The sequence below is a fragment of the Callospermophilus lateralis genome, chromosome 13 (assembly GCF_048772815.1).
Source record: "Callospermophilus lateralis isolate mCalLat2 chromosome 13, mCalLat2.hap1, whole genome shotgun sequence".
NCBI lineage: Eukaryota > Metazoa > Chordata > Mammalia > Rodentia > Sciuridae > Callospermophilus > Callospermophilus lateralis.
This window is the reverse complement of record NC_135317.1, coordinates 84,274,623-84,297,589: the sequence shown is the minus strand read 5'-3', so window position 1 is coordinate 84,297,589 and position 22,967 is coordinate 84,274,623. Positions and strand designations below refer to the sequence as shown.

General features: G+C 33.3%; 1 pseudogene; it reads right to left on the bottom strand.

Moving 5' to 3' along the window:
- Positions 1–4,669: 4,669 nt before the first annotated feature.
- On the bottom strand, positions 4,670–22,544 carry LOC143637809 (coagulation factor XIII B chain-like; annotated as a pseudogene).
- Positions 22,545–22,967: the final 423 nt, after the last annotated feature.

Sequence of the window (22,967 nt, the reverse complement as noted above, 5' to 3'; positions counted from 1 at the left end):
TGCAGTGTAGACCTGAGGTATGACATTTTCTGCCCTATTTTCTTATAGTGTCCCTATATGTTACCAATACCTCACTTTTAAGGGAGAGATCAATATTATAGCACTCAATGTACCCAACATGCAGCCATATATTAGTAAGTTTCTATTTTTACATCTTGCTGTATTTTACTCATCAGAATTGATGAGTTCGGTTATCTTCTACCTTATAGTCAATAGGTTTGCGTAATGGTTTCCAGTTTCTAATGGTAGAAGTGGAGAATGGGGGGTTGGCTAGGATGTTGATGAAGCAGGATATTAGAATATGGAAGTATTAGATTATATGACATGTGAGAGTGTAATCATTAGAAGTTGGCTGTTAGTAGGAGAAACATGAGATAGGTAACCCCATGCAAGACTCCCTGTTACCTCAGCAACAGGATAACTGTTAGCACCCCTAGTAGAGAGACATCTGGTGCAGCCAGGGACCTTTATGATATCTTACCAGGTCCTTATTGTTGTCCCTTGATACAAGTGATGATATCCCAGTTTTGTGGTGGTGGCAGCCTCAAGCTTATATGTACCCTGATGTTAGGCTATGCAGCCATGCTTTGGTGAATAAGGAACCCCAGTGTGGGGTGACTCAATGCATATCTCTGGGCACGGGGCAGGCCTTTCTTCCTGACCTCCTGGCCGCATGTGGCGGGCCTCTCTTCCGGATATATGGGCCACCATGTGGCAGTCACGTCTCTCTGGATCTCTGGGCCACATGACACAAGGAATAATTAAATTATTTTGCCTCCATCTTATGAAATGCTACTCAGCTATAAAATATTAAATCAATCCACATATCAATGTGGTGATAGATCTATCATATTTTATATGAAAATAGAAGCTTTAGAACAACAGTTAGCATAATATATAACATACATTATTTTTGTATGTAAGTGAATATTGGAGAATACATATTTACATCTGAGAAGACACATTTCCTGTTCCTCCTTCTTCCATTTCAATGCTCTTCCTCTACTTCACTGATCTGTCTTCTATTTTCATCCCTCCTCACCTTTTTTCCTTTTTTTCTAGCTTCTGCATTATGAGAGAAAACATTTGTTTTAGCTTTTTTGCTACTGCAACTGAAAGACCAGATCACAACATTGGTAGAAGAGGAAAAGTTTATTCAGAGGGACCATGGTTTCAGCAGTCTGAGTCCACAGAAGGCTGGCTCCATTCCTTGGGGATCAAAGAGAGGCAAAACATCATGGAAGAAGTGTGAGGCATAGAAAAGTCATTCACATAATGATCCGGAAGGAGAAAGAGACTCCATTCATCAGATACAAATTATATAATCCAAAGACAAGCCTCCCCCAATGACCCACCTCCTCCAGACATAGCCTATCTGCCTTCAGCCATCAATCTTTAATCCCATCAGGGGATTAATTCACTGATTGAGTCAAGACTTTCATAACCCAACCATTTCTCCACTAAACCTTCTTGCATTGTCTCACACATGAGCTTTTGGGGGACACTTCAAACCGTGACAACATTTGACCCTTGACTTTCTGAGTGTGCTTATTTCACTTAGCATGATATTCTCCAGTTCCATCCTTTTACCAGCAAATGTATATCATCTTCTTTATAGTTGTTTTAAATTCCATTGTGTATATATACCTCATTTTCTTTACCCACTCATCTGTGGAATGTGCATCTGGACTGGTTCCATAACTTGGCTATTGTGCATTGTGCTACTATAAACATAGATGTGGCTGTATCACTATAGCATGCTTATTTTAGTTCTTTTGGATACATAACAAGTTGTAGGATAGCTGATTCATACAATGGTTCTATTTCTAATTTTTTCAGGAATATCCATACTTCTTTCCAGAGTGGTTGCTTTACTTTATAGTCCAACCAGCAATATATATCTTTCCCCCCACATCCTCTCCAGCATCTGTTGTTATTGTTTATAATCTTGATTATTGCCATTCTGATGTGAAATAAAATCTCAATGTAGTTTTGATTTGCATTTGCCTCCTTGCTAGAGATGTTGAAAATTTTTCATATATTTGTTGGCCACCTGTCTTTCTTCTTCTGAGAAGCATCTGTTTAGTTCTTTTGTCCATTAATTGGGTTATTTTTTTGGTGTTAAGTTTTTTAATTCTGTATATATACATTTAATATTAATTCACTAAAGAGTAAGTGGCAAAGATTTTCTCCCATTCTGTAGGCTCTCTCTCTCCACACACTTTTAACTGTTTTCTTTGCTGTGCAGAAGCTTTTTAATTTGATGCTGTCTCACTTATTGGTTCTTGGTTTTATTTCTTGTACTTTAGGAGTCTTGTTAAGGAAGTTGACGCCTGTGCCAATATGTTGGAGTGTTGAGCCTATGTTTCTTCTAGCAGTTGTAGAGTTTATGGTCTAATTATTAGGTCTTTAAACCACTTGAGTTACAATTAATTTAAAAATTTTTTATAATTAAACAGTCTGAAGGACAGTCTCTTCTGCATTTAATAAAGTAAATCTTCCCTACTGTGATTGTTTTTTTTGCCATTACAAGTATATTGCATTGAAAGTAACAGAAAAGTCTAAAATTAATGTAAAGAATAAAGACAAATGGGATTGCAAATTTTTGCACATATATGAAGACAATAATATAGTCCAGTATTATTGCAAACAGATATTTTGATGTGTAGATTGTTTTTAACAGGTTAAAGATATGCAATAAATGTTATGCTACATGTCAGATCACCCAAAGTAGAAATGAAACATTTTTGGCTTTTATTAACAAACATAAAAATAAGATTCATCTCCTCTAGCAAGTCAACATTTAAGACTTTTTCATTTAATATATCCTTTCTAAAACGTATTTTAAAAGAGATTTTATGATGTATTGAAATACTGTTCTTTTTTCTGCCCTTCATTTTCATTTTCTTAAGGGTTCTTGATAAGACAGAATCCTTGATTAGAGAGAAAGTGATCAGATTTTTTTTTAATAAAACAAGCATTAATTATAGTCAAGCTTATTATGATCTTAACTATTCAACATTTCATATACTGAATAATTTTTCTAATCAGGTACCAATAAGAGAACGTAAACATACTTAGTAAATAAAACCATCAGTTCACTTTTAAAAACCCAATGCCAGGGCTGGAGTTGCAGCTCAGTGATAAAATGCTTTCCTGGCATGTGCAAGGCACTGGGATTGATTCTCAGCACCACATATAAATAAATAAAAGAAATGTCCATCAACAACTAAAAACATATTTAAAAAAAACTCTAAAAAATCGAATAAAAAATAAGTAAAATGGTAAATTTCCTTTTATCTAAAAAAACAACAAAAACAAAACAAAACAAAACACCAATGACATTTACTTCTCCAACAATATTTTTTTATTTGTAACTTTTTCTGTTATTTTCTCTTATAAATTAGAAGCCAAAGATAATGAAAACACTTAAATAACATAAAATTTTTCCACCCTGATTTTATGATGTGTCTTACGAATGTTTTTCTCAGTTTTCAAAGTATCCAAAATGTTGTTTTTAGGTAGTTCCTATAGATCATTGTTAACAGTTGCTAAAATGGAACTACATGTAGTTTGCCATTACTTTTTAAAAATATGTTTATTCTTAATTGAACACAAAAAATAATTTCCATTTTTTTTTGGTAGGAGTGGTGGCGGTACTGGGGATTGAACTCGGGGGGATTCTACCACTGAGCCACATCCCCAGCCCTATTTTGTATTTTATTTAGAGACAGGGTCTCACTGAGTTGCTTGCTGCTTTGCTTTTGCTGAGACTGCTTGAACTTGCTATCCTCCAGCTTCAGCCTCCAGAGCTGCTGGGATTACAGGCATGCACCACCACGCCCAGCCTTCATTGTTATTATATCTTCAAAAGGATCAAAATTCTGATTCTATTAAATTATACACATCATTTTATTTTATTCTCAATATTTTTCTAGGAAAAAACAATTTTTATTAATCAGGTGGTGGAATATCATATAAGGAAACTTATATGATAAGTTAATATCATATAAGGAAACACATTAGTGATTTCAATTCTTTTTTGTTTGTTTTGTTTTTTAATTTTTTAGTTGTAGATGGACACAATACCTTTATTTAACTTATTTATTTTTATATGGTGCTGAGGATGGAACCCAGAGCTTCACACATGCAAGGCAAGCTCTCTACCACTGAGCCACGATCCCAACCCAGTTCAAATTTTTATACATAAATGTGATCCTGAAAATGAACACCATGATTTCAAACAGTTATAAACATGTTCTTTCCTCAGTACAAAGGTTTCTACAACTGTGTTACCAAACCTTTATTTGTTACACGCAATGAGAAACAAAAGAAAATGTTTTTTTCTTGTTTCAGAACATGTATGTTAATTTTTGAATATTTAAATATTGCACCTATAAATTGGATCATTTATCCTATTATCAAAGTGCCACAAATAGCAAATAGCACTGGGGGTTCATACAACTCAGAGAGCTTGCTGAATTAAATAATACTTTCAGGAATTTTCTTAGGTAAAAAAAAAAAAATGAGGAAAATACAATTCTGTTTCCCTTCCAATTGCTATAAAGTAGACATTTTGTAGAACATATTCCTGAAATTATAACATGATGAATCTCTTGAATAACAATCTGATAGAAAGAAACAAGTAGCCATGGGTGCAAGTCTCTTTTTATCTGTCTCTTGGAATATACCTTGGATACTTCAACTGCCCTCTGTCACACTGCACTCTAAGTTCAGAGACCATAACAGATGATGCTTCAGCTAAGTAAGTGTCCTTCCTGCAAAGAAATTCAATATACTCTCCCTGGAAAATGTGTGGTGTATTATCAAAATCCCATTTCAAGAGTAAATTATTCCTTTCCATAAAAAAAAGATAATGTGCAAGTTTCTGGAGGAAAAGAAAGAAAAAGAAAAAGAAGAAGAAAACTATCTTCATATATCTTGGTACTACCAGAAATAATTATGTTGCCTGCTCATGATGACCTAACAATTGCACAGAATGGCAAATAAATTAGTTAGAATCAATATTCAAGTCAGAAAATACATTCAGATCCCCAGGACACATTTACCTCTGTGGTCCTATATTCAGAGAAAGTATACCCTGCCAGTCACTTAGTTTTATGCCATTAGGATATTCAAAGATAGCAATAAATTATTTTTTCAGAAGTATTGACAGTCAATAGTATTCACTAAAATTATCTTTTTCCTTTTTCTTCTTCAGAAAATTCACATAAAATATTCATGTGATAAACCATTGATTAATGAATAACTTGGTGGAAATGTAGAAACAAGCATGATTCTTCGCAATGACCAAACAAGTTTTTGGCCTGATACCATCCAAAGCAGTTAAGAGTTTTCTCTTTTAAATTTCCAGTTAAGGAAGAGGAAGATTTGAGTGTTTTAAATTTGTTACCTTGCTCATTTCCACATGAATTAAAATAAAACAACAAAAATTAAAAGCATTAGGCTCTCCAACAAAATTATTTTATGATGATTTTTTTCATCATAAAAATATTGACATTTTAAGTTTCAAATAATAAAATATTTCAGAAAATTGGTTTTATTATATCATTGTTTGCCTCCAGGATTATGTAACATTAAAGAATGACTTCTAAGATAAGTTAAAAAAAAAGATTCAGGGTTGCCAATACAGTATATTAATATGCCTCTAATACATTAACAAACATTTATTCAGATATTTTTCAAGTATTTGTTGAATGCTTATTCATTTGGCTAGGAGTGCTACAGATAATAAAAATGGAAGAATTATTTTAAATGACTTTAGAATCACTATAAAATAGTTTTGAAAATGAGGTGAAGTGGAGCTATATAATTTAGGATGTCATTGTTTTACCAAAAAAATGAGATTTTAATTAAAATAAATTAAAAATTGACTTATAGACCTCCTGCTATGATGGGTAGCTAATATCAGACCAGCACTTCTACCAAGGATCAGAAAATCTGGAAAACAGACAAAAAGCACATATTTCAAGGCAGCAGAGAACCTTCAAGGAAGTCAATGAGCTGAAGTCCTGGAAAAGTTAATTTAGATGAGTTCAACATTTTATGTATCATTTTCCTCTTAGGCTGTTTGTTAATTGTCAGCTCAGCTAAAAGACCAAGTACAGAATGGACCTTAACAGGCATAGAGCCAGTAGAGCTTTTTGTAAATCTCATAGGGTTGAGTATAGAAAAATTGGAGTTTGGAGGCTGCTATAGCAACCAAGGCTTGAGGAACCAAGAAGTGAGAGGAATGGGGAGGAGTATAAAAATGAGCCTGGTGCTCTGTATTGGGTTTTCCTTTGAGGCAGTTGCAGATTCTTGATTGGTACAGAAAGAGAGAATTAAGGAGCTTAGAAAGTTGACTTAAAAGCTACACTCGGCAATCTACAGTCTCCCACTTATATCATCATCAGTGTATAAGGAGATATATCCCCAAATGCTCAGTAAAGAGCCTTGGAGGTTACATATTGTGATTAAGGGCAACCAAATATCTGAAAGCAAACACTGAAAGCTCCATTTCCAGTTGGTTTGAGACCGACTGCCCCTACCATACGCTTCAGCCAGTGAATAGAATGAGAATTCTGTGGGTTGGATGACATAGTTTGTGCTCCTAAAATTTTCCATAATATTCAATTTTCAATTAATTACTAATAGAAATAGTAAGGAATTGGTCTATAATATAGAAACTTTCCTATAAAATGATTCAGATATTGGAATTTTCAGATTGGGCCTTCAAGATAAGTATAATTAAAATGGTCAAAAAAATGATGTCAAGATGGAATCTTTCATTAGACAAGATGAATTTACCAAAAGAAAGTATGAAGTAGACACTCTATAAATGAAGATAATGATTGAAATTAAGAGCTTAATAGACAAGTCTAATGCAGATTGGGCACACCTAAGATGATAGTGTAAAGATACAAAAGCAAAAATGACAGAACAGCAATGAGAAATCCTACAAAGTGCACAGAGAGAGTCAACATGCTTCTCTTGGTAACTGATAAAAAGACAATTGAACAGAAATGGATGAACTTAATAAAATAAAAATGAAATTCAATCCAACTGACATACATCAACAACCCAACAATGACAAATTTAATTTTTTTTTAGAGAGAAAGGAACAATTAACTAGAGTGAATATGTGTTTCTTATAAAACAAGTATAAGTGAATTTTAAAGGAAAGATAAAATTCAAAGCATATCACAGTAGAACTAAATTAGAAGTCAAAAGCTGAAAGAAAACTAGAAAATCTCCCAAACATTCAGAACTTAGAAACTTCTCAATGATTCAGAGTGCACAGAAGATAGCAAAGTGGATATTATGAAATCATTTGAACTAGATAATAGCAAAAATCCAAAATATCAAACTGTGTAAGATGAAGTTGTACTCAGAGTGATATTTGTATCCTTAAATTCAAATATGAAAAAGTATACATCTAAATAAGCCAGAAAAAGAGTAATTAAAGAATCCCAAGAAAGTATAAAAGAGGGAATAATGAAGATAAGAGCATAAATATAGTTAAATATCAAGAAGAATTTGAGGAAATGACCAGTAAATAAAAATATTGACTTTTTTTAAAGACTATTAAAGTTGACAGGCTAATTTTATTAATTACATACAAATAAAACTTTCAGCCACACATGTCAAGAAAGATATATTAATAGCAGCAATAATAATAGACGCATCCTAAAAACTGAAAATGAGGATAAAATGATGACGCAAGTCACTTTATGTCAACTAATTTGACAATTTAGATGTAGTGGACAAATTCCAAGACACCACTTTCTACCAAAATGGATGGGAGAGATAATGATTTAATACCTATTGAACTAATTGAAGTTATGATTAAAATCTTTCTACAAAGGAAACTCAAGTGTTACATAACTCCTTTGGTAAGTTCTTACAATTATTAAAGAATTTTCAGAGAATTGAAAAAGAACACTTCCCAATTCATTGTATGAGGTCAACAGAAACTTGATACCAAAACTGAAAAAAAATATGAAAATAGACACAAAATACCTAAGTAAAATATTACCAAATAAAACCCAACAACCTTTAAGAAGCATAATTCATCACAACTATTTGGAATTTCTTATGAGAACACAATCATGTGTTAGCATTCAAAAAGAAGTAATATGATTCATGAAATATACAGAAAAAAGAAATAATCCTGTGATTATTCAAATAGCTACTGCTAAAATTAACCACCCATTGAAGATTATTAGAAATACTCTTAGCAAATTAGAATGTATATATATCTTAAGCCTACTATTTGAAATTATTTACAATTCCACATTTAAAGGTTTACTTATGAGATTGGGAAATAAAACTATTCATTACCTCTCCATTCAACATTGTACTAAAGTCGAAGCCAGTGAAATAAGAAAAATAAATAAATGCCAGAATTGGCTGGGCACGATGGTTCGATGGTTCATGCCTGTAATCCTTGCTTTTTGAGAGCCTGAGGCTGGAGGATTTCAAGTTCTTGGTCAGCCTGGGCAATTTAGTGAGACCCTGTCTCAAAATAAATTAAAAAAAAAAAACAGCTAGAGATGTATCTTAGTGGTAGAGTACCTGCTTAGCATGGCTATTTTATGCCTTCTAAGATTCTTGGTAAATGTTATAATTTCTATTGGGATTCACTACTACCTGATGCATGGTTTGCACTAGGTGTTTATTATAGCAAACTGAACAACAGTTATTTGAAATCTATGGGAAAGAATAGAAACCAGTGATTAAATACTAATAAAAAACACAAATGCAGCATATTAAGTATTAGTTTCATATCAGCATAAAATGACTGAAAGCTAAACATGCATCATTTTACTTTATAAGCTAGAGGCATATGTAGTACTACATACCTAAGCACAATGGCGGCATAGTCCATACTCCCTCTACACAATAGGCCTCCCTAAGTCCTTGCAGGAAATGGTGATCAAACATCTGTATTCTATTGAAGAACCATTCTCATAGATGCCTCCTGCTGAACTAATAAGGATTCCATTTTTAATAAGTGGAGGAGATGAACACATTCCTTTAGATTCTGCAAAAAATTAGAGAGATAGATAGATAGATAATACATTGCTACAAGTATCCAGAGTTTTGATAATTGCTACAGAAAGGAAATGAGATATCTTATTGCCTTCAAGGAATTTTTAATGCAGTTCTGAAATATTTTTTAAGTATTGAAAATATCTGGCAACATTTTCATACTTCAAAATTGACTATTATAGTTAGAATTTCATGTTATAAACTTTGAATACATATTTACAACAATGACAGTATTTTGTTTTTCCCTTTCAAACTAGCTGAAAGGGAAGGCATACAAGATCTCTCTTAAAGACTTGCCTTCCATATGTTTTATCTTCCTTTTTTTTCTTTTTAAAAGTAATTGTCCCTATTACAGGGAGTACACAAAATTTCTCACTCTCTGCATCAAGTAGTTTTCTGAGCAAAACCCTAGTAAATATATTTTAGTGTTCTTGTGTGCTGACATATAAATCCACTGATACTATGGTAATGTTTATTAAATCTTTTATTTTTTACCCTTCATAAAAATGACCTATTGGAATGAAATTGTTAGTATAGGCTTTCTTTAAGTATATGCACTGATTGAAAACTAGAAGTTGGAACACTCTGAACTTAGACATTAGAAGATGTGGTGCCCAATTGCTTATGCTCATAACTTTAAGCTTTCAACCAAGGTAGTTGATATCCATTAGTTAGGTAAGAAATTGTTAAAAGTACTATTATTTTTACCTTTTCTAACACATAAAGGATATTTCACTTCTCCTCGATTGCATTGCACAGACAACCCAGACAGGGTTGATGGAGGCAAATCATATCCTTGTTTGCATAAAAAATCTTTTAAATCTCCATGCAAGATTTTTCCTTCATTGGCCCACTTCATTTCTATGTTATTTCTGTTCATGTTATCCACATTCACGGTGCATGGCTCTGAAAAACAAAGCGCTCTTTTAAATTCTTTACTCATCTATCAACTAGAAAATCATGACAGGCATCAAAAGCAATAGTTTATATTTTATATTTATCATTATTAAAGCTCTTCACACACAGATAACAAAACATACACTTTTATTACTATCAAATGAATTTATAGATTTACACACCATAAATCAAAATCACTCAATTTGAAACATTAAAAATATTGCTTAAGGTAATCAAACAGGTTAATCATTATTTCTTTTTTTATAAAATAATAATCTTAAAAAGAAAATGTACTTAATGTGTAAATATTTATACAAAACCTGCCACTTGTTACATATCAATGAACAAAACAAAGAACTCTGACCTTGTGGAGCTTACCTGCTAAACAAAACCCCCACAATAATTAATAGACATACTAAATATATGAATTTTGTAATTTGTAACTATCCTGAAACTACAGCATATGAAATTAGGTGGAAAAAGGGTGAAGGGAAGGAGCTATCAAAAGTGCTGGGGGGAAGGAGGCTACACTCCAAGTCAGATGGCTGGGTAGGCTAAGTAAGTGTCTGCAGAAAAATGTGAAGGTTGATGAGTGTTATTATCTGATGAAACAGTGTACCTGACAGAGGAACAACCCTGAGGTGAGAGCATGCCCAGCCTGAGGAAGAGGAAGGAATCCAGAACCGCTAGAGTGGAGGAGAGCAGGAAGACAAGTAGGGAGAGGTTACAGAAATTCCCATCTGAAATAATATTTCAGACAGAAAAATCTGTTCCTCTTCACACTGTTGCGTGAATTTATAGAGATAACATGCTCAATCCCAGTGGATAAACAAGACATTCAAGCTCTCCTCTTGCCCTGAGGACAGTGACTGATCATCACTATTTGCCTCAATTCATCAACATCATGCCCAAATGTCTTGAGGCAATTGATCCAGATACTGAATGACAGATTTCTTTAAGCCTTGTCACTCCTTATGAGGTTGTTTCATTATTATCTTTTCCATTTCTATTTCAATCTAGTCTCTGTCCTCAAAGATGATTGTACTCCTATTCAATGCAATATCAATCACATAATGAGAAACTTAATATCCAGTATCTCAACATAAAATTATGAGAGTAATAGAAAAATTATAGGTGAAGATATATTTGAATTTGGATGGGATAGCATCCTAAGACTTGCTTGAAAGACAGGAACTATGAACAAAAGGCTTAAAACAGCTTAAGACTTAAGCATCTATATTTTCAAAGACTATAAATAAATATAAAAGTAAAATAAAATGGTTGCAGTATACATGATTCTCAAATACTCCATTTAATTTATGTAGATATACCTTATGAGTATGAAAAATGGCTAGGCTATGAACAATCACTAGTGGAAAAAACAAATCTGTGGCCACTTAGAAAATGGAAAAAAAAATCCAAATTGGCTGATACTTAAGTAAATCAAAATAATTTTGCTTATTAAATTAAAAATAAAATGTGAAGATTAAAATAGTCAAAGTTGACAAAGATTAAAAACCTCCTACTTTAATTCACTAATGGTAGGGGTTTAAATCAGAATAAACTTTCTGAAGGACAGATTGGCAATTAAGAAAAAATTAATTTCCAGGTCTTTTTATGTAGAAATTCCAGATTGGAAAATATGAAAAATAAGAAAAAACTAAAAATGGGCAAAATACATTTAATTAACTTTTTAAATGAAAAATAAAGATTTTAAAAATGTACAAATATTCAGTTACAAAAATGTACTGTTTGGAATGTAAATATGTTGAATGCTAAACATCCAGCAATAAAGTTATCAATTAAATTAATTTTTATGTACCTGCACTGTGGGATAGAATTTAGCCATTCAAATACATATGTAGAAGTAAGATTAACTATGTTTACAAAATTTTTAGTGAAAAAACAAGATATATAATGTCTGCACAGTAGAGCAGCATCTTTATGTTGTATATGTGTGTTTAGATGTATATAGAAGAAAGCTTAGAAGATCTTTCATTATCTAAATCACTAATAGCAGTTGTTTCAAACAAGTTACTGATAATTTTGGTTTTCTTCTATTTGGTTTAATTTGCTTATTAATGTTTTTTGGCAAATAACATTGATTTTGCTTTTACAGTTTAAAATTCTAATACTTATTTAAATGAATATTTTAACTTACAAGAAGTTTAGCGTGCATTGCACATTTGAAAAAGTAATGTTGTAATACGTTAATGCAACTACAGTGTTAGAGATTTTCTACTTGTTTAGAGAGTTTCTAAAATGAAGGGGATAACATGTCAGAAAAAAAGAATTTATACAATTTCCATGCTATACAATATTTAAAGAAAATCAAATAAAAATAGCAAATATAATAGTAAAATAAATTCGGTGTTTTCTCTTTCTTACCCAAGCAAACAAGTGGGGATAACCATCTTCCTTGTTCACAATGAGATATTTTTGATCCCCTCAATAAGTAATATTCATTGCATCTATACTCGACTGAGGATCCTGTTGTGTAGCTTGTCAATAACACACCAACCACAGCCCCATTTGTTATATTAGGTGGAGGCCTACAATTCTTGTTATTTTCTAAGAGAAAAAGGTATTTCAATTAATATGAACTCATAACAATATAATATTATAATAATGTTACCCCAAATATGGTATCTCAATAGTACTGTATACTTAGGACAACTGATTTCTGAATTCATCAGAAATGAAAGAAATGTTGTTAAGCTCAGGTATTTTTATAATTTCCTAAGTAAAAACAAACAGCAAGAAAAAGTATGCATACTTTTCTTTTAATTGTGAAGGAATTGTGATAAAGATAATCTTGAGATGTATAGAGAGGTAAATGATGTTCTTCAACCTAAAGATAAAGTTAATTCTAAAACCAATCTTTGGCATCAGTGCACCTCTATCTTCTTGCTTCTTGTTGTGTTCACCTCAGTTCTCAATTAACCCAGGGATGAAATATCTATTTTTCTTTCTTTAGAATCTTTCTCTTACCCTGCAAACTTATTTAGCATCACTTACAGTTGTTGTAAATATCCTAGATAAACACATTTTGAGCTTTCCTCAATATCTGGTCAAGAATGAAAAAGAAGACAAAAAGGGTAGCATCTAGGAATAATTCTGTAGCCTGGGAGTACTCTTCAGCAACACCAAAGAATAGCGACCTGTCTCAGAAGGTATAAGCTTCAGAATGGCCAGATGCAAAAGTAATATTAGTAGGACTTACCTAAAGACAGAAACAGAATGCTAAACCCTAACTTCATAGGACATGTGGAGAAAGGAAGTAGATCACGCTCACGGTCATTCTCCAACATGCCTTTACTTCTCCAGTGAAGCACATCCTCACTTGTTTGCAGTTATTTAAGCTCATAGGTCATGGTGCTCACAAAAATCAGATAACAGTGCCCAGCACTAATGTATTTAAACCTTTTTTTCTTTTTCTTTTTTCTTTTTTTTTTTTGGTTAGTTTCTAAATTATTTACATTGGCTTAAATTCCAAAGATGGCTCCTTATACACACACACACACACACACACACTCACACACACACACAAAAGTAGCAAAGGAGGTATTGTAGCAATGTACTACTAACCCTTGTAAGCAGTGGTTTTGAGCTATAAGTATGTAGAATAAACAGAATGGAAAATCTTGCACTATAGTCTTAGCTATTGTTAAACATGGCAGTCATACCAACACACTCAGGGGTAATTGTCCATTTTCCATGATTACAAGCTATCTCATTTGATGCATGGATATGGTAGCCTCTGTCACATCTGTATGTCACTTTATCCCCACTGTAATAAATCTTAGAATGTAGGTTTGCTGTGCCATTCCCCAGGAAGGGTGGTTCCTCACAGACCATCTTCTCCTTTTCTTCTGGTCTTCTCCTTTTCTTTTGAAACGTACCATTTGAAGAGAAGAGACCATACACAGGCATAGTTCATTTTAGGGTGAGTTTACTCAATGTTACTAACCAATGCATTTTGGAGGTTCTGTCCACTTTCCATTTAGACAGCATATTTCTTTTGACCCCTGAATCAGAAAATTAAGTTCACATTGTATGCAAACCATTTCTCCGTGACGATAAGCTATTGAATACTTTTCAGTTTTGGAGGTTAGGGGCAGAGGTGGAGGAGGACATCGATGTCTTCTTCCTTATGGAAAGATATCAGCATATTTAGTCATATAATTAACAGAAACAATGAAGATTCAATAAGAGCATTTATGGTATCAAGCACCATAGAAACTATGACAGACAGGTTCAAGGAGAACCCCTAGGACCTCACCTCTTGACATTTACTTCCTTACGTAATATTCTGATCCACCAGTGAGACCTCTGACTTGTTTCTGGTCAATCAAATACAGCAAACATGATGGATTAGTATGTGATTATAAATATGTGATTATGCAACATAATTTTATGACACCATTCTTCATGGAAGATTCTCCCTGCTGGTTTTGAAAACACAGATGCCATGTTGTGAGCTCCAAATGGACAAGGCTACAAGGCAAGGGGCAGAAGGCTGCCTCCAGCTAATAGCCAACAAGAGACTGAGACTCTCAAGTTCAGCAGCCTGCAAAGTGCTGAATGCTTCCAACATGCTCAATAAATTTGGAAGATCATTGCCTAGGCAAGCCTTGGGAGAGCCTCCAGGCCCAGTCAACACCTTCACTGCGGCTTTGTTAGACACTGATGCAGAGGAGTGAGTTTACCCAAACCCAGACTCCTGAGCTACAGAAACTGGGACTAATGCATGGATTCAATCTGAAGTGGCTGAATTCATGGTTACATTGTTATGTACCAGTAAAGTAATAAAACACCAAGCCTTTTAAATTCATTATCTCCTTAGGTCCTAAATAATTTTCTTAAGTAGGGACTATTATTTCTCTCACATTACAGATAAAGACACTAAAGCTTATGAAGTAGGTGGCACATTAAATCTGTTCCTAACTATGAAATACTTTATTAATGGTATACTATTGGTACAGTAACAAATTGCCATAATTTTGTGGATTAAAACAGCACAACTTTATTCTCTAACACTTCTGGAGGTCAGAAATCCAAAGTCAGTTTCACTAAGCTAAAATTGAGGTTTCAGGAGGACTGTGTTCCTCTGGTAAGTTTTCAAGGCAGATCCAATACTTTGACTTTTCTGCCCTCTGGAGGCTGCCTGTATTCCTGGGTTCAGGTTCACTCCAGCCTGTTTATGCATTTCAAATCGCCTACTTCCTCTCCTGCAGTCAGATCTCCTTTCGGTTTCTTAAAAAGGACACTTGTGATCACATCTAGGGTCCAAATGAATAATCCCAGATAACCTCAAAATCCTTAATCACATCTGCAAAGTTCCTTTTGCCATATAAGGTAACATTACTGGTTTCAGGGATTAGGATGTGGGTATCTTTGGGGGGAGTGGGGAAGCATTATTAAGCCAACTATACTACATCTTCTGAGTATTTATTATCAAATAGCAGGCTTGTTGGCATACCAGTTCGGAGAAGGGAAGGGTGAGGAATAGACATTAAATATTTGTGCCACTTATGTTTGAAATAACATGCTTCAGGCAGTTTGCTAACAATCTTCCTCTCCACTGTTGTCCCAATGCTATTTCGTACAACTAGAAAATGACAAAACTGTCCAAGTTTTCACTGGGTGCAATTAGGAAACTCTGATAGTTCCAGGCAATCCCATTGCATAGCCCTGGTCAGAAACTTGGTTCATTCTCCCAGCTCCTGTTTCAAAGTTTACTGCTCTCTTCCAAATTCTACCTTCATGTCTTTCACCTGCCTGTGGATGATGAATTATTTCCTATACTACAGAGAAAACGGTTGCTACCAAACCTGTGCCTCCTCCCAGTTCTCAAGCTCTTATTTATCTCTTAAAACCCAGTCCAAATATTATCCATCACTTCTGTGAAATATGACCCGTTGCCTCAACAAATACCATTTCCCACCATACCTATATAATAATCTAATGATTATTTAAATATTTTGTACCTGATTTTATAGCAATATTTCCTTTGCCGGATTAAGACCTTCTTCAAATGACATTGTAGTTATGGTTAAGTAATTATTAAGTTGGTGTTTTCTGACAGATAAACATACCACCTGCCTGAACAAATTCAGTGATAGAAATGTAACTTCAGACATTACACTTTTGAAGTAGCTCTAACTAGATGACCTCATTTTCCATTTTCACTTTGAGGTAATAGTCTTCCAAGTTTTCTGCTCTCTATCTCACTACTTTGGGGGATTGAATTTTCACATCAGTAAATATGTAACCAATGGAGAAAATGCCATCACAAAGATGCTCGCTTGGGGCAACTGACTGTAATATTTTCCAATTTTTTTAAGTTATTTATTATAAGAAGAGATTTAACATTGATAATACAGATTTTTGAATATTATATTTAAAAGATACTCCCTCTCTACAAACTAATTTAAAGCTTAAAGTTTCTTCAAATGGAATAAAGATTGCTGAAAAGAGCATTGGTTTAAATGACATTATTTATTTTTAAAATAGCACTAGAGAGGGCTGGAGATGTAGCTCAAGTGGTAACGCACTCACCTGGCATGCACGGGGTGCTGGGTTCGATCCTCAGCACCACATAAAAATAAAATAAAGATGTTGTGTCCACCGAAAACTGAAAAAAAAAATATTAAAAAATTCTCTCTCTCTCTCTCTCTCTCACTTAAAAAAAAATAGCACTAGAGACTAGAATTAGATATCACCACAAATATTTTTTCAGAGCTCATAGAGATTAAAACTTATTAAAATATGAGGTTAAGATATGCTACTTCCCCAGGTATAAAATTTAAAAATTTACCTTCACATACAGGAGATTCTGGGTACCAACCAAAGTTATAGCACTGAATTATGTCAGGTCCACTTAGATAATAATTTTTTCATGACAGAAAAACTGAACCACATCTCCTGCTTCATAGGTTTGCTTTATAGGATGAAAATAGCCATTCTCTATTAATCTTAAAGAAGAGCACTGCAATTCTAAAATTGAAAGAATGAATAAAAACACAAAGTGTTTATTTTTCCTAAAACTTATATACTATTTACAACCCATATCTCAATAGAAACTAGTAATTTTCTCTTATGCTGTTTTAGCTAGTAAAAGCTTTTGAATTTATTTCATATATATATGAAATAAATTATGATATATAATATATCTTTAGAGTTATTTAAATTCCATAAGCAAAAATGAATTTTCCCACTTGAAAACTTTAAATGATCAAATTTTCTTATGAATGTAATTAAAACTAAAAACAAAAAAAAATATGATAATGGGTCATAATTATCATAACAACATAAATAGTTCAGTGTGAGAGGTACTTTTTCAGAGTGAAAGTAAGTTGTGTTGAACGTGAGAACCTACTTGTGCACTTTGGTATGAGAAACCATCCATACGTGTGGCATTCCTCCTCCTCTGTGTGCTTTCCTCCAGCTGTGTAGTAGCCAGCAGCATATTTGTATCGAACTTTATCCTTCACTTTGAATGATTTCTGTGTTGTGGAATAATTTCCATTATGTAATTCAGGGGCCAAACATGTTTCTAGAAAATTTAAAGTTATTTATTTTATGAACCTTACCAATAACTTAAAAGAGTTTAAATAAATCTCAAAATATATTTTCACCAAATTCCAAGAATGCATGGCACAATTAACCTTTGGCAAAACTGAAAAATAAAGTTTGCCTTTGCTCCTGTGTTCTGTTTTTTCACGTACCTGTTGGCTAACTCTACCGGTCTTTTATTATCAAAAGCCTGGTCCATTGTTCTTGATCAAAGGCCAAAATTGAAATGAAATCTCAAGAAGTAACAATTTTTAAATTGGAATCACCTGAGGAGGTGGACAATTTAAATAACTTTCAACATATTAACAAAGTATCTACATTCAAGTGATTTTAATTATATCTGATATTGGTTAACAAAATATAATAATGTGCATGATTTTCAATTATTCTATAATAAATAAAATAGCAGCATATATATTGTGAGCAAAATATTTTATTGAAATTCTTTCATTTAATTTCATTCCAATTCCTCTTATTAGTCCAAAATAGGAACTGCTGGAGTAGGTGTGTTGTAAGAGTTGAGAACCCATTAAGAAAATACCTAGCATTAGAGAAAAACAATAGAATATTAAACATCTCACATTTGCAGACATGATGAAAAATTATATTCAATAAAAAATGCCAGCCCAGGGTCTGAGGTTGTGGCTCAGCAGTAGAGCGCTTGCCTAGCATGAGAGAGGTGCTGGGTTCAATCCTCAGCACCACATAAAAATAAATGAATAAAATAAAGGTATTGTGTCCAACTACAACTAAAAATATGTATATGTATATATATAATGCCTGCCCATAGAAGGGAACACTGGCTTTGCAAGCTCTTATCCTCAGTCTTAAGATTCTTAGATACCTACCATGCACCTTCCTACAGGTTGGCTGAGAAGATCATCCATCTCAAAGACACTGCACCACTTCTTCGTGCTTCCCTCCAGTGGTTTTATATCCAGAAGCACAACCATAATGCATATTCTCTTTAATGTTATACAAGAATTTTACATCAGAGACATAACCATTTGTTAGCTCAGGCTTAGTGGATTTTCCTGTGGGGGGCAGATTTCTTTGTTTAACTTAGTGATGAAATGATGTTTGCCCTTTATTAAATTGCAAAATGAAAACTAACATTTCATATCACTCTTAATTGGTGTTTGAAGGAGGAGAGAGAAATAATTTTTCTCTACACAATTCCTTGATTTAATTTTGGAAATATCTTACAGGTCATGCATAAAATTTCTTTGAAAATGGATTCAGTTTGACACTGTCTCTGTATTTACTAAATTTAGTCCTTATACTCATTCCTAATCTTACCTTACCTATTTTTAGACTATAAGCTCACACATACTAAGCAGTCACTCTACCATTGAGCTACATCTCCAGCTAAATAGTTTTTTAACATGTTACAAAAACATATATCTATTTAATGGATCCTTAAATAATTCTAAAAACATCTTACATTAATATGAAAACTATTCTTTAATTCTGTTGACAAATATTTTGGGATCATCTAGCTGAACAGGATTCAGTATTTAATCATTTAAACTGTGAATAAATCACACAACAAAGTTATTTTTTGATAAATATTTGCAACAAGAACTTATAATAAATTACTTTAGCATGCTGTGGAAGTTTGTCATTTTTATAAGCCATACTGTTAGACCTTCATAACAAACCAATTCAGAAGGGTTAATAAAGTTGTCCAAGGTTCATGTAAGTTTAAATATTTGTAATACTTGCAGTTAAGTTTAAATACTTGCAGTATGTCCAACATTATGTAAAGCTTATCTCATTGAAGCAATACCAACTCCATTGTACAGATAAGAAACTAATGTTCAAACCACTTCCCAGTAGCAGAGCTGAATTCACATACAGTCAATTTGACTGCAGAGATTTGTATCTAAGCCATTAAACTAGTATGCTAATTTCTTCTGGCGTATTTTTCAATATTCTATTTTCCAAGATAAAAGAGTTAATAAATTTAGGGCTTATAATTTATTTCTATGCTTTAGTTATAAATAGGATTTATTTACTAGATTTAATATATGTTCTATGTTAATACTAAAAGTGCAATGCCTAAAGTATGAGCTGTCCTGAAGTCACAGAATGGGTAATTATCCCAAATAGATGTGGTATATCAACCACAGTTACTACCATACCCAACCTCCTCTTCTAAATGAAATAGACTCAACCAAAGCTTTTTACAGAGCTTAGAGAATTCTTAGCTTAGGAGAGTTCACCTGAACCACTGGAAGCTCACCAATAGTTTGTAGCATAACCTGACATTAAATAATGAGATGAACCCATCATAATACCAGCTCACAAATTTGAACTCAGAATTTTTAATCGGTATTAGAAGATGGCACTCAAAGTAATTAGGAGTTTGCAAATGATAGGCCCTGGAATAACAACCTTGTCCTTGCTGAGAATGTTTCATAAGTATGTTTCCTGGCCTATTATGCAAAATGTTCCATATAAAAATTTCATTCATTACTCTTGTTCCCTTCACAGTATATGATTTAAAAAGTATATAGAAAATAACATTTTAAAATGAAAGCATTATTTATATAATTTCAGATACAGCATTTTGTAAAAAGATAGTTTGCTATAATTCTGTTCTTATATACCAGAAAGTTTAATCACTGTCCATATTTCATAGGAATAAATTAGCTTTTTCAATAAACTAGTTTCTTGGAGCACCATAGCCATCCCTCGTTGTGTTAACACAACGTGCTCACTTACTGAAGCACCTTGGTTCTGGAGACCAGCCCTCTGCTGAACATCTGCTTTGCTCTTCTTGTTTCCCACTTTCAGCTGTGTAGCCAGCCAAACAGAAAAATGGCAACTTTTTGTCTATGCTCATTGGGAAGTAAAAACTCTTAAAAGTATAGTAATGTTGGGCAAGCCTTCCATTTTCTACCATGGGAAAATCACAGCGTTTCTCTGAAATGAAGAAAAACTCAAGCTGAGACCATGGAATTAGCAATCAACAATAACACATTTTTAAATCCAGCACTTATTTTTATTACCTAAAATTTTAAGATGATTTTTTTGGACAATCCAAGCATTTCTTTTTCCACCATAATTAATATACTAGTAGTTCTGAACAACTCTAATAGATGCGTAATGAAAATCATATGTAATTGTAAAATTCCTAAAATTCTCACATTACTAAAAGTAAAAAAGAAGCATTGAAGTTCATTTTAATAATATGCTCTATTTGGTCAATACCTTAAAATATGTTGCATTCTTCTTACCCCCTTTAAAATCCTGTCTGTATTTACACTGACAGCACCTTTTAACTCGGACTATTCACATTTCAAGTACTCAACAGTCATAGGATTGTCCCTCAAAATTAGCAGGAGATTGGTTCCAGGGCTGTCCAGCAGATATCCAAACCCATGGATGCAGAAATCCCTTTGTGTTGGTCTTGGAGTAAAGAACAGTAAAACATGATGTCCCCCAAATGCTCCTTTATATCCCAAGAATCTAACCCTCTCAAAGGAACAATGAGTGGGCCCCAGCCAGATGGTCGAGATAAGTGTTACTTGAAAGACAGGGACTTTCTCTCAGGCATGCTGAGAATTAGGAAAAAGTAGTATTATCTTAGAAAGCTGCTTTCTTGCATGAATGTCAAGTTCCTTGGAATGCTGGTCACATCATGCAAACAAAGGGTGTGAAAATCAGAGTGATCTGAGATTTCTTGAAGGAAATAATCAATGCTTAAAATGCAGTCTTATATATAACATTGTTAAACAAAGAGCAACCAAAGAATTGCATACCTACACCACTGGTTTTCCAGTATAAAGGCAGCCTACCTTCTCTAGCATTCGTGTTAGAGGAAACAATACTCACTATACTATGCTTGGGAAGAGAATAAAAATATTTAGTGAAATATTTGCATTGAAGAAATGACTCCAAATTAAATCTCAGGATGGGACATACTATGATTAAGTACAACAAATGTGAAAATCATACATCTAGATATACAAATAAGCTTCACAATGATTGAAATTATGATCATATAATGGAATGTGAACATTAGAAAACTAGCACTATAAAAAACTGTTTTGAAGAAACAAAACCAGGAGGTGGGAGTGTGAGGCAGTGTGGATATTTCCTCATCCTTCATTGGATAGGCAAGAGATGTCTGAACTTGAAACACATCCATCTCAGAATGTTATTACATTTTAGAAGACTTGAAAAATCTAATAGCTCTTCTTGTAAAGAAACGTTTACTTCAATTTCATCAATACCTTCAATTTCACCTAAGTTTCTTTGTTTTTATCAACTCTGAATTCAAAAGTTAGAAAATTTAATTTTATTTTTAAATATTATGTACAGAATTAATCCATTTCATCAATATCCTGTTTGACCTTTTCTTCAAACAAAAACAATACAATAAACTCAAACCAAAATAACACAGCTATCTTTTAAAACTGTTAAGAATCAGTTTTACCTATTTCATAAGGGGAAAAAAATAGAAATGAGCTCCACTGTGATAAAGTCCAAGGAACTTCTCAAACTTTAAAACAGACAAATAAGTTAGGGATTGTCTAAATGCAAGATCCAATTCAGTAGGTCAGCAGTGGGCCCAGAAAGTCGACATTCATAAGCACCTAGTACTATACACTTGAGTAATAGGTCAAAGGAATTTCACAACATTGCTAATTAAATAAGCAGAGCATTATAAACCATGTAAATGAGGATATGAGGAGAATTAAAGAAATCAACAGTAACTAATAATTAAAAATAGTAAAACCCTTTTATGTGTGGAATAACTAAGGAAGATTTGCTTTTATAATTCTTTTTTTTTTAGAGAGATTGAGAGAGAGACAATTTTTTTTTTAATATTTATTTTTAGTTTTCAGCGGACACATCTTTGTATGTGGTGCTGAGGATCCAACCCAGGCCGCACGCATGCCAGGCGAGCAGGCTACCGCTTGAGCCACATCCCCAGCCCCATGCTTTTATAATTCTTTAAAAACATTCCTTCAGGGGAATGAAACATTCCTTCACTCACCTGGCATGTGTGCGGCTGGGTTCGATCCTCAGCACCACATACAAACAAAGATGTTGTGTCCGCCAAAAACTAAAAAACAAATATTAAAAAGTTCTCTCTCTCTCTCTCTCTCTCTCCAAAAAAAAGACATTCCTTCAGATAAGATGTTATGATGAGCAAAATTTCTGTTCTACTCAATGATCTTTATACTTTTAGAATTCATTTATTTTCCTTTTTCTCTATTATGATCCCCCCTTTTCTTTTTCAATTCGTGAATTCTAAATATTCCAAACTGAGTTGTCATCTGTGAAACTCCAAAAAAAAGTACCAGTGAATTATCCTACAGGTAAATAGGTCCCTGTCCTAGTCTTTTCTGTGTCACTACAGTAGATGATCATAATCTGTGTCATTCATAAAGAAAAGGAATTTATTTCTGATGATATCAGAGACT